Source organism: Semicossyphus pulcher, unplaced genomic scaffold (assembly GCF_022749685.1).
Source record: "Semicossyphus pulcher isolate SPU_LCO1_2020_fin unplaced genomic scaffold, fSemPul1.0.p SCAF_15, whole genome shotgun sequence".
Lineage (NCBI taxonomy): Eukaryota > Metazoa > Chordata > Actinopteri > Labriformes > Labridae > Semicossyphus > Semicossyphus pulcher.
The window spans coordinates 29,629,931-29,644,246 of NW_027211659.1; positions in this window are offsets into that span (position 1 = coordinate 29,629,931).

Sequence of the window (14,316 nt, forward strand, 5' to 3'; positions counted from 1 at the left end):
GCCATCTTCAGGACAAACTTGTTTGTTTGTCTTCCTGTTGTCAGTCTGATGTTTCAGATCAGTTTCATCTCTGTTTACAGAAAGAGTGTTTGTGCTAAGCTAGTTAACAGTTTCCCTCTGCTTCCAGTCTTCTTGCTTTAAAAGTTTCCTCTTGCCTGAAGTCCTTGTTCACAGTTTGTCTTTGCTATCACTCTTTGTGCTTTGCTCGTTAATGCATATTCTTTGCTTTTAGTCTTTATGCTAAGCTAAGCTAACTTTGCTTCCATTCACTGGCTTGCCCTGGGACTGGGGGGAATGTGGATGTGTGTTGGTCTGGTCTCTTTCGCCCCCCCCCCCATCCTAGATCACACAGTGAGCACACACCACAGAGCTGCAGACTGCTGATAACTGTCTTCCTCTCTGTCTGTCTGCTGTGTGACCTGTCTGTCTGCTGCGTGACCTGTCTGCTGTATGACCTGTCTGTCTGCTGCATGACCTGTCTGTTGTATGACCTGTCTGTCTGCTATGTGACATGTCTGTCTGCTGCGCGACCTGTCTGCTGTATGACCTGTCTGTCTGCTGCATGACCTGTCTGTCTGCTATGTGACCTGTCTGTCTGCTGCATGACCTGTCTGCTGCATGACCTGTCTGTCTGCTATGTGACCTGTCTGTCTGCTGCGCGACCTGTCTGCTGTATGACCTGTCTGTCTGCTGCATGACCTGTCTGTCTGCTATGTGACCTGTCTGTCTGCTGCGCGACCTGTCTGCTGTATGACCTGTCTGTCTGCTGCATGACCTGTCTGCTGTATGACCTGTCTGTCTGCTGCATGACCTGTCTGTTGTATGACCTGTCTGTCTGCTGCATGACCTGTCTGTTGTATGACCTGTCTGTCTGCTGTGTGACCTGTCTGTCTGCTGTATGACCTGTCTGGGGGAATCAGAGTGATGAAGCTGACCTCTGACCTCATCATCATCAAACTGACTGGTCGGCGAGTAAACAACAACAACAGGAGTCTGACACCAACGTGGACGCCAGCTGAAGCTGTTTGATGTTCAGTGTTTGACTCCTGACAGATACGTCTCAATGAACGCTAACCAGTCACTAGCATGTCACCTGAACGCCTCATTGCACACTGTAAAAACATGTGATGTCATGTATGTCCGTATAAAAGACAGCAGACGTTGGGAGCTTTGTTCTGAAAGGACACACAAGTCCATGTTGTGTTTGTCTGCAGACTGATCTAAGACCAGCAGAACCAGCAGGGTTCTGTCTGAGGTCCGGGTGCTCTCAGCCTCTCAGTGTTTGTGGAGGAACCAGACCCGGTCAGACCGCCCCTCATGTTGTCTCAGCTGATATCTGATCTGAACCATTACAGACGCTTAAAGAAACTGATGAAGCTGGTCGTTGTTTCAGTGTGTCGCCCGCAGTGCTTTTGTCTCTGCTGAGGCTCGTCGCCCACACGATGAAGACAAAGACGTCCTCCATGCCGTGTAAGCTGTCAGACGATGAAGAAGAGTGACGAGCTCTGTGTGAGGCTGGAGTTAATGCAAGAGTTTGTTTAAAGAGGAAGAGGAGGGTCCTCCTGTTTGTCTCTTCTGTTCTCCGTGTGGGAGGAGACGTCAGGACTCCATTTGTTCTGTCGAAGCTGAAGAGACAAAAAGAAAAGAAGCAGAACAAACGGGAGGATTAAAACATGAAACCATCAGATTCAGCTCGAACAGATGCAAACTGTCTGAAAGCTGAAGAGACGTTCAGGGACCACATGAACCCTCTGGACCACAGAGGCTGCTCTGACGGTCAGCAGACTGACACAAGTCAATGTGATCTGATGTGTCCCTCCTACCTGCCTGTGTCCCTCCTACCTGCTGTGTCCCTCCTACCTGCCTGTGTCCCTCCTACCTGCTGTGTCCCTCCTACCTGCCTGTGTCCCTCCTACCTGCTGTGTCCCTCCTACCTGCCTGTGTCCCTCCTACCTGCTGTATCCCTCCTACCTGCCTGTGTCCCTCCTACCTGCTGTGTCCCTCCTACCTGCTGTGTCCCTCCTACCTGCCTGTGTCTTTCCTACCTGCTGTGTCCCTCCTACCTGCTATGTCCCTCCTATCTGCCAGTGTCACTCCTACCTGCTATGTCCTTCCTACCTGCTGTGTCCCTCCTACCCGCTATGTCCCTCCTACCTGCCTGTGTCCCTCCTACCTGCTGTGTCCCTCCTACCTGCTATGTCCTTCCTACCTGCTGTGTCCCTCCTACCTGCTGTGTCCCTCCTACCTGCTGTGCTCCTCCTCACAGCATAGTTTCTCACTCTCTCACACACACACACACACACACACACACGCACACAAACTGTATGTGTGTCTCTCTGTGTCTCTGTCTGTCTGTCTGTCTGTCTCTCTCTGTGTCTCTGTCTGTCTCTCTCTCTCTCTCTCTCTCTCTGCTTTATTGGCGTGAACATGTTGTTGCCAAAGCGGTTTACAGAAGTTTCATAGATTCATATTTACATGTTAGATACAGAAACATACTAACATGACAGAACACTACAGTTTGTTACCATTGAATACATTTACATGGATGGATGTTGTGGTGGTGGTGAGTCCCTCAGGCTGGAACAGGCAGAGACATATTTAGCTGCCAGAGGAGCTGCTGTCCCTTCACCAAGGACAGCTGACAGTTTGTCCTCTGGGGCTAATGTTGGGAAGTTTGTTATTTTATTTTCTATTAGTTTGAAGTGTAAATCTCTTACTGAAGAAAACTTGTCACAGTGGAGGAGGAAGTTCTCTGTCTCTATCTGCCTGCAGAGCAGGGAGCACACACACGCTCCTCTCTGGGCAGCCGTGTCTGTCGGTGTCGTCCTGTTTCTCCAGCCGGTCGCTGGTCACTGAGCCTGGACCTGGTCAGGATCAGTCTCTGTTTGCTGTCTCTGACAGCGTGCAGATATTCAGACGTTTTATTTTCTCTGTTTAGACTCAAATAACAATTTAGTCAGCTTTGGTTTTTGGCTTCATTTCTCCGATGTTCTAAATATAAGTCTTTGATTCATAATGACTTTTATTCTGCTGTGTTGTTTTGAGTCGGTGCTGATGGGAGGCTGGTTGGTGAGCTTCATCATCAGCTGACTGAGGGGACTGTTTCCAGGGTCTTCAGTGCGTCTTTGAAGTGTGTCTTTCTGAGATGTGTCCAAAATGTTGTTGCTGTGCTCGTTTCTGTATGTTTAACAGAAATGGAAAACGGCCCAGTTCTGCTCGGCAGGCGTTATTTGGTGTCTTCCTTTGAACGTTTAGAGTTCTTCGACAGACTTCAGTGTGGAGGGCCTCTATTGGGTGTTTGCTCTCTGTCTCTCGCTCTGTCTCTCTCTCTCTATATATATGTATATATGTATGTAACATACAGTGACATAAGTCTGATGGTATATAGACAGAACATGTATGTGTTGTTTAAATGTTTGTTGTGAATATGAAGCTTTGATTTAAACAAAATGAGACGCTAACCCTTACATCAAACACATTTCTTTCTGTACAGCTAACAGCTAACTGCTGCTAACAGCTTTAGCTCTGTGTGTGAGGAGGTACATTTATCAACATGTCCTCTTTGTTAACGTCATGTCTATAATTAGTCTGAACACTGTCACTGTCTCACTGTCTCACTGTCAGTCTCGTTAGCTACCATGCTAACCTCGTCTCATTGTCAGATTCTGTTTCTTAAGAAAACAACCCAGGACACTAACTAATATTTTTTACAGTGTAGCTGACCCACAATCCCCTGCTGCTGCTGAAACAGGAGCTGAGGGGTGTGTTGTGTTTGGACCGTAGTCTGTTTTTCTGGATTTAGACGCAGTATGAAGGTCAGTGCTCTGATCATGATGTCACAGTGAGCTGCAGAGTGGTGGGGGTGGTGATGGCCTCTAAAGATGATAATTCAGAAACAGGAGAGCAGCAGGAGACATCTAGGTGGAAATATTACCAACACCAGTCAAACACAGAGCAGATACATGCTCAGGCTCCTCCTGAGGGGCCCGGAACCCCCCCCCCCGGCTCACCTACCCCACCGTGTGTGTGTTCAGTACCAGAAGGCTAAAAGTCCCACCTCTTTGAAGGGATCAGGGGTGGTAGTAGTTGTTGAGCCTGCAGCTCATGCAGCAGGTCGGTCGAGCAGCTCCATATGGAAAGCACACACACACCGCTACTGAGCATCTGCAGAGCAACACACACCCTGTAAGGAGTCTGTTTAAACACAGCGACACACAGCAGCAGGTGGTGAAGGCATGTAGCAGCAGCGCTCTTTGGCCTGATCCAGGATCTGCAGGCTGCACTTCAGCTCGTCACATATGGTGCCGCTAACGCTAAAGCTAACGCAACCTTTGAAGGCTGGAGATTAAGAGACGGACTCCACCATCTGTCTGCTGCCTGCAGTCAGAGCTCTGCAAACACCCTGCTCTCTGCTTCCTCTACACCTGTTTGAAGCTGTTCGACCTCTATCACCACCTCCATCACCACCTCCTTCACCAACTGCATCATCACCACCTCCATCACCACCTCCTTCACCAGCTGCATCATCACCACCTCCATCACCACCTCCTTCACCAACTGCATCATCACCACCTCCATCACCACCTCCTTCACCAGCTGCATCATCACCACCTCCATCACCACCTCCTTCACCAACTGCATCATCACCACCTCTATCACCACCTCTATCACCACCTCCATCATCACCACCTCCATCACCACCTTTATCATCATGACCTCCATCACCACCTCTATCACCACCTCCATCACCACCTTCATCATCATGACCTCCATCACCTCACAGGTGAGGTTTGTGAAAAAGGAACTGTGGAACACACACATACACACACACATTCAGACTGGTCTGGAGGTTGAGTTGATGCTAGAGGGCATGTTTGCATGTTCTCGCCATGCATGCGTGGATTCCCTCTGGGTGCTCTGTACCTCCCTCCAGCTGACATTACGTTACTCTACATGTTACTCTCTATATGTTTCCTGCTGTCAGGCTCAGCAGCTGTTAGAATAACATAAACCAAATACTAGTGGGATTAATCGCTAACATTAGCAGGCTAGGGTAATTAGCTTCACTTATTAACTTAACTTATTAACCACAACACACCTGAAACCACAACACACCTGATAACACAACACACCTGAAACCAAAACACACCTGAAACCAGGACACACCCGACACCACAACACATCTGACACCACAACACACCTGAAACCAAAACACACCTGAAACCAGGACACACCCGACACCACAACACACCTGACACCACAACACATCTGACACCACAACACACCTGAAACCAGGACACACCTGACACCACAACACATCTGACACCACAACACACCTGAAACCAGGACACACCTGACACCACAACACACCTGAAACCAGGACACACCTGACACCACAACACACCTGAAATCAGGACACACCTGACACCACAACACACCTGAAACCAGGACACACCCGACACCACAACACACCTGAAACCAGGACACACCTGACACCACAACACACCTGAAACCAGGACACACCTGACACCACAACACACCTGAAATCAGGACACACCTGAAACCAGGACACACCTGAAACCAGGACACACCCGACACCACAACACACCTGAAACAGGAAACACCTGACACCACAACACACCTGAAACCAGGACACACCTGACACCACAACACACCTGAAATCAGGACACACCTGACACCACAACACACCTGAAACCAGGACACACCCGACACCACAACACACCTGAAACCAGGACACACCTGACACCACAACACACCTGAAACCAGGACACACCTGACACCACAACACACCTGAAATCAGGACACACCTGAAACCAGGACACACCTGAAACCAGGACACACCCGACACCACAACACACCTGAAACAGGAAACACCTGACACCACAACACACCTGAAACCAAAACACACCTGAAACCAGGACACACCTGAAACCAGGACACACCCGACACCACAACACACCTGAAACAGGAAACACCTGACACCACAACACACCTGAAACCAGGACACACCTGATAACACAACACACCTGACACCAGGACACACCCGACACCACAACACACCTGAAACCAGGACACACCTGACACCACAACACACCTGAAACCAGGACACACCTGATAACACAACACACCTGACACCAGGACACACCCGACACCACAACACACCTGAAACCAGGACACACCCGACACCACAACACACCTGACACCACAACACACCTGAAACCACAACACACCTGACACCAAAACACACCCGACACCACAACACACCTGAAACCAGGACACACCCGACACCACAACACACCTGACACCACAACACACCTGACACCACAACACACCTGAAACCACAACACACCCGACACCACAACACACCTGACACCACAACACACCTGACACCAAAGCACACCTGACACCAGGACACACCTGAAACCACAGCACACCTGAAACCAAAACACACCTGACACCAGGACACACCCGACACCACAACACACCCGAAACCACAACACACCTGACACCACGACACACCTGAAACCAGGACACACCTGACACCACAACACACCTGACACCAGGACACACCTGAAACCACAACACACCTGAAACCAGGACACACCCGACACCACAACACACCTGACACCACAACACACCTGAAACCAGGACACACCTGACACCTAAACACACCTGAAACCAGGACAAACACCTGACACCACAACACACCTGAAACCAAAACACACCTGACACCAGGACACACCCGACACCGCAACACACCTGACACCAGGACACACCCGACACCACAACACACTTGAAACCAGGACACACCCGACACCACAACACACCTGACACCAAAACACACCTGACACCAGGACACACCTGAAACCACAGCACACCTGAAACCAGGTGCTAACGCTAAGCTACGTAATTTATTTCTGCTCTTCTTTCTGTTCAAAAACTGAACAAACGTCCCTGTGTCCGTCCTCAGTGCTGCGTGTGTGTGTGTGCGTGCATGCGTGCGTGTGTGTGTGTGCCTGCGTGCCTGTGTGTGTGTGTGTGTGTGTGTGTGTGTGTGTGTGTGAAACAGGGGGATGATGAGAGTAAATGGTGTGAAAGGTGAGTGTGTGAACCAGCGTCCTGACAGTTTTATGAGCTGCAGAGTGAAGAGCAGCTGGCAGAGAGCCCAGAGCCTGCAGGTAGCCACGCTAATGCTAACAGACTGCTAACAGAGCCAGACGCTGTCAGTTTGTTCACTACAGACTGCCACACACAGTCAGGTTAAACTGATCACATACAGAACAGCAGAACACGCCCCCTCAGTCAGACCAACATGGCTGCCTTCGGATGCAGATGGATGTCTGTGACCCGTGTGTGTGGAGGGGAGTACAACAGGAGCCTGGGGTGTGATTCAGCCACTTCTGAGGACGCTAATGATGAACACAATTTCAGTATATTTAGTAGAAACTTTAAAGTGACCTGGCTGACTGTGTGCTAGCTTTGTGGAGTTATTAGCAGTGCTAACACTGTGTTTGGTGTATAGAGCATGAGGCTCATCACCAGATGTTTTAATATGTGCTGACACACACTCAGTCACACAGAGTAAAACTGAGAGCTGTGTGTTTAATGATCGTGTCACTTTAAGCTAACTGAACAACATGCTATCTAAACCAGGCTGTCCATTCACATGTTTATTATCAGCATATAAAGCTAGCCTACTATTAGCAGGATTGAGCCACTTACACTGCATTAGCTAGTAGCAACAAGCTAACATTGTTGCAAGACTACAGTATGACAAAACTTACATTAATAAGACACAAAGCTAATATTAGCAGGGGTTAGCTCCTGGCTAACAGCTAACAAGACGCTAACATAAAATAACTTGCTTGTGATCAGGACACAGAGCTAGCATAAGATTAGCTGAGCTACTCTAACTCATTCAACATGCTGATATCATTACATGCAGTTATATTTCTGTTTAATGTTGCATTTACATTGTCCTGTGGTCCCGACCCCTGATGAGTCCAATCACAGTCTTTAAACGCAGCATCATGTTGAACCACGGTATAAACAGATCACAGAGCTGCGCTTCAGCTTCAGTGAGATCACTTCCTGTCTCTACACGACTCTGAGGCTCCATGAAGACTGTACCTACATGCAGAGACTCAACAGATAATCATGTTCCTGTTCTAACCTAATAACTTTATAAAGTCTTTAGATAAGCCCTCGCTGTAATGCACAGAGGCTCACACAGAGTTTGTTTAAACACGAACGTCCATGATTCACTTTGAAACGTTCATGACGTGTGAACCAACAGCAGAGCGTCCTGACAGACTGACAGAGCTGAGCTGCGAGTGGACGGAGAGCTGGAAGGTCCAAAATGGGCGTGTCCATGTCTCAGCTTCCTGACTGTGAGTAGTCTGTAAATGTTGTTGAGTTAATGCATGAAAGTAAAGTTACAGCCCACTGTGAAGGCAGAGAGTCTGACCAGACTCCACATCACGGACGCAGTTTGTTCCCTGTTCTGTGGTGGGGGAGCAGAAGCTCTCAGGAAACTCCCTGTGCTGTACTTCAGCTGACAAATCCCACAGACGCTGACTCACACAGGAGGCATCAGGGTGACCCTGCTGCTCCTGCTGCCCTGCTCCTCCTCTCCTACTCCTCCTTCTCTCCTCCTCTCCTCCTCTCTTTCTACTTCTTCTCCTCTTCTCCTTCTTTTATCCTCCTCCTCTTCTCCTTCTCTCCTCCTCCTGTCCTCCTGTCCTCCGTCTCCTCCTCTTCTCTGTCTTTCCTTTAGCACTCGCTCCCTGACACCCACAGAGGGAATCTCTCTCAGTGTTTGTGTTTTCTGAGCGCGCTCAGTGACTCCTCCTCCTGTTTTGAAGGAGCACAGCTCTACAGAGGTCGTGACGTCTCTTCGTGTATTTGACTGTAAGATATGAGTTAACTAAAACTTGAATCAAAACGAGGCTGATTCGTCGGTCAAACCGGTTTGAGTTTTTAAAGCAGTGTGAATAGTTGACATGAGAAACGTGACTGAGTGATCATCAGAGTGAGACATCTTAACTTCAGCCTGAGGATGAACCTCTGTGACCTCTGACCTCCACCCACTCGTTGAGGCTCAGGTCTGATGGTCCCCAGTCCGTCCTCTGGCTGACTGACTCCTCATTGTGTGGAGAGGTTACTGAGCGTGCTCAGTGCGTCCCCCCCTCACTGGGGGCTAACACTCGCTCATCAGAGGAATTCTGGGGGAATTTATGCACCGTCTCTCGGCTAATTGAATTAGACGCATCGTGTCGACAGTGTGTCCATTGTGGATGCTGCACAATGTTGGGCTTCATCGTCCCCAGCTCAGGGAGGAATTCTGGGACATTTACCCCCCCCCCCCCCAACAACGGCATCCCGACCACGGGCTCTTTATGCTCCAGTCACTGATCCGCCTCAGGCCCTGTCACTGGACATGGACCATCATTAACCAACTGAGGAGGGGTCAGGACCAGACCGGGGGGGCGAGTCACCTACAGGGCAGGATGGGGGGGCATTTATATGCTCTTTGTGTGTGTGTGTGTGTGTGTGTGTGTGTGTGTGTGAGTGTGACTAATGGACTAACATGTAATACATGAGCAGATATAAACACATACGGTTTGTTACATGCTGAACAGTAAACTATATGTTTATACAACATCTGTTTCAATGAATCTAAGTACAGTTAAATATATTTACTTTAATGTGTCTGATGTTTACAAATCATTTGTTTACATGTTTGGGACACGCTGAGGGAGAAGCCGAGCTACAGGCGACAGGTCGGGGGCTGGGGGAGACAGAAACACATGACGAAACAGGAAAATGCTTCATGATAACAGAAATAATGGCATTAAGTAATAAATATATTATCATAAAAACAGTGAAAACTATTAAATTACATTAAATGTGAAAATAAAAGTGTGAATTGTCTCAGTGGTCAAAGTATGTGGGGCAAAGAAGCAGAAGGCAGATCTCCCCAGCTGTGTGTGGATGTTGGGAGCCTGCAGGGTGGGGGGTTCGGGTTCGGGTCAGTGAGCCACGAGTGTGAGCGCGTGTCATGACGACCCGCGTTAAGAGAAAGCAGAGTTGAGAGATAAGTGGTTAGTTTTAATAAATTTAATAACATCCCATAACACAGAAAACTGCTTCAGTAATTCTTCTCCTCATAAATAAAGCAAAGCAGAGAAAGCCCAGTTGTTTAGATAAAAGCCCGTCACCAGCCTCCAAGGTATTCATAAGGGAACTCTCTGTCTAAGGGTGCCATACTCAGATTTAACTCTGTCATAGTCAGTGTGCTCTGCTTCTGAAAACAACATTTTGTTATTGGGAGGTTAAATGATAGCTGAAGATTAAGACTGGCATCATGAATGGAATAAAGGACAGTGTCATCGGCATAACGATGCAAATGGGAATTGTATAATGAGGTGGTAATGTAGTTTATTTACACTGGTTCAAGAATAATGGACAGTTTATACAGTAACATATAACATGTACAGTATATACACAGGTCTCTTGGAGGGAGATGTGGAGCATGGAAGCATTTCAAACTAGCTTCATTCCATGAGCCACCAATGGCGTCCTGCCGTCTCCATGGAACCTCAATCAGTGGTTACGGAGAACACCCTACGCGCCCCCTCAGTCCACCTCCAGCAAACCTGAAACACATTCCGAGTTCTTCAAGACAAGCCTGACACAAGGCCGTTACACCTGGCAGCACAACCAGGTGCTGAAGAGCCTAGCAGCTGCTCTGGAGACCAGGCAGGCATCTATCACTGCTCTACCTCCTCCATTATTTCATCCCACATCCGCGAGAGAGTTGGTCTGCAAGAGAGTTTGTCTACCAGTCAGGGTCCGGGAGGCAGACACCCTCTCTTCTTTTAAGAGTTCAAACTTTCCTCTTTGATAAAGCTTATAGTTAGGCCTGGCTCAGGCTGGGACCAGCCCAGAGTTATGCTGCTATAGGTTTAGACTGCCGGGGGGATCTGACACACCGAGCTTCTCTCTCCCTCTCTCTCTCCCTCTCTCCCTCTCTCCCTCTCCCTCCCCCCCTCTCTCTCCCCCCTCCCTCTCTCTCTCTCTCTCTCCCCCTCCCTCTCTCTCTCCCTCTCTCTCTCCCTCTCTCTCTCTCTCTCTCTCTCTCTCCCTCCCTCCCCCCCCTCTCTCTCTCCCTCCCTCTCTCTCTCTCCCCCCCCTCTCTCTCTCTCTCTCTCCCTCTCCCAACACATTTCCACGACCGACCTTATGTCCAACACGCCACTGTTAGCTGCTAGCTGTAGCATTAAGAGACATAAAGTATCATTCAGTTTGACAGCGATGTGTGGTGAACTCTTTATCAGATGTTCAGAGACAGCATTGAGCGTCTGTCGTTGATCCTCAGACTTCGTAGAAACTTGTGTTTGTCATCGTGTATGTTGTTGTCCCTGCGCAGTGCGAGGACATGTTCAGCAACAACAACAACAACAAGAGAGGAAACAACAGATCTTTGTGCCGTAACCTTTCCCCCCCTGGGGCTTTGTGCATTTCACCAAAACCACTAATTAGCATGGCTTCTGATAGTGGCAGCAAATAACAGTGGAGCAGTAATGGAGCAGTCACAGGATCACTCATATGACATCGGATTTATTTGAAAATTACACATCATGACATTAAAAGAGTGGCTGTTTAATGGTGTGCGACAAAACGATGAAGGGGGTTGATGTCCCAGCTTTCTGTGTCAGAGGGACTTCCTCTGTGAGTCACAAGGTCAGACGTTACAAACTGTACATGCTGTTCTGATGTGTGAGAGCATGTCTTATAGAACCAATGTTATTCATCTGCAGTGAGCAACAGACAAGTCAAACTGCAGGCAACAGAATCACTCAGATATGTGAAGGAATATCCACACATTCAAACTGAACACACACGCATTCAACACGAGTGTAACTTTACATCAAAAACATCAAACACAGCGTCACCTGGACCACAGCCTGTCGTCTGTACCTGACAGAGAAGCTCACCTGGACCGCAGCCTGTCGTCTGTACCTGACAGAGAAGCTCACCTGGACCACAGCCTGTCGTCTGTACCTGACAGAGAAGCTCACCTGGACCACAGCCTGTCGTCTGTACCTGACAGAGAAGCTCACCTGGACCACAGCCTGTCGTCTGTACCTGACAGAGAAGCTCACCTGGACCACAGCCTGTCGTCTGTACCTAATGATAATAATAATAACAGTAACGTAGTCTTACATAGCGCCTTTCAAGGAACCCATGGCCGCTTTACAGAGTAAATAACAAACAGACAACAGAACAAGGTGTTTTCAGGGTGTTTTCAGGGAGGCGGCGTTGCGGATCTCTACAGGCAGAGAGTTCCAGAGGGTGGGCCAACAACACTGAAGGCTCGGTCCCCAACAGTTCGGAGGCGAGAGTGAGGGATGGAGAGCAGACCTGTATCTGAGGACCACAGACTCCGGGATAGGGTGTAGAGATGGAGGAGGTCCTTTAGGTACTGGGGGGCGAGGGAATAGAGAGACTTGTAGGTGAGGAGGAGGATTTTATAGGTGATGCGGGACTAGAGGGAGCCAGTGGAGGTGGATGAGAGTGGGGGTGATGTGCCGCCAAGGCTTGGTGCAGGTGAGAAGTTTGAATGTACTGGAGCCTGTCCAGGGCTTTGCTGGTATCCCCAAACAGGACACCATTACAGTAGTCCAGGCCAGAGGTGATGAATGCATGTATGAGGGTCTCTGCCACGGAGTGTGATGGCCAGAGTCTGGAAATGTTGGAGGTGGTAAAAAGCAGATTTGATGACTGATTTGATGTGAGCCTGGAAAGCGAGGGTGGAGTCTAGGATGACGCAGAGGTTGTGGACTTCAGCGCCTTTGAACCCACAACCATGAGCTCTGTTTTATTAATGTTGAGTAGGTTAGATTACATCCAGTTTTTGTGCAGACAGTTTACAAGAGATTGAGGGGGAAGTTGGGTGGATGGTTTGGTGCAGAGATAGAGCTGAGTGTCATCAGCGTAGGAGTGAAAGTTGAGACCGTGGTGGTGAATGATTTGACTGAGTGGGAGCATGTAGATGGTGAAGAGGAGGGGGCCAAGCACAGAGCACTGGAGCATGCCTTGGTTGACTGGGGCCGGTGGGGAACTGGAGTTATTGATGGTCACAAACTGTTTCTCATTAGAGAGGTAGGACTGAAACCAAGAAAGAGTTGTGTCGGTGAGACCAAGGTGGTCGGACAGACGGGTGAGGAGGATAGTGTGGGAGACAGTGTCAAAGGCTGCAGAGAGGTCCAGGAGGATGAGGATGCTGATGCGGCCAGTGTCAGAGGCGATGAGGAGGTCATTGCTGATTTTGATGAGGGCAGTCTCGGTGCTGTGGTGTGCATGGAAGCCAGACTGAAGGGGTTCATAGAGCTCATGGTTGGACATGTGGTGTTGGAGTTGGGCGGCAACTGCTCTTTCCAGGATTTTGCTCAGGAAAGGAAGGTTGGAGATTGGCCGGAGGTTGTTGAGGTCCTCCGGGTCCAAACCATCCTCTTGAGGATTGGGGTGGTATGATGAGGCAAACGGTGGAGAGGGATGCCTTGATCAAGCCTGTTGCATGGGGTCCAGAGAGCAGGTGGAGGCCTTGGCCTTGTTGACCAGCTCAATAACCTGCCGGGCATCCACAGGGTCGAAGGTGGAGAGGCTGTGATTAGGGGGGTGTGCAGTAGGGCTTGCATGGAAAAGTCGACTTATCGGCGCGTCGACATCACTACCACAAGTCGACATCTATTAGGTGACATTGAAGAGTCATTGACCACATGATTTCACACAGCGTCATTTTTTCCCCACCCATTTCTGCCAAATGAAGTGCAAACACACACTACAGCCAACAGAAGAAGAAGAACACACACTACTGCGCCTGCATCTATGGCCTCACAGTGTTTGGTACCACTGACTGCTGAGCGCTCTCCTCTGTCAGATGGAGAGGGGGGTCATTGGGGCACTGGTTACTTTGTGTTTGATTCAAAGCAGCTTTAATGAAAGTTTGCTACATGTGATGTGAGAACATGAAAGCTGCCATGTTGTCCTCTCAGGTTGTCACATGACTCATAAACAAATGTGAACAGACTCTCAGACTATAAATATGTGCTCCTGCCGTCCTGTGAAAGGGAGGCCTGTTGTGGACGAAGCCTCGTCATACATTCCTCCACGCAGCTCCACATTGTTCCGTGTTCTCGTACACTGGAAGCTTTATTTCTGCTCCTCACGGCGTCCTGTTGGAAACTTTGTTTACGGATTCAAAAAATCCCCCAAATCCGAGTGGATATG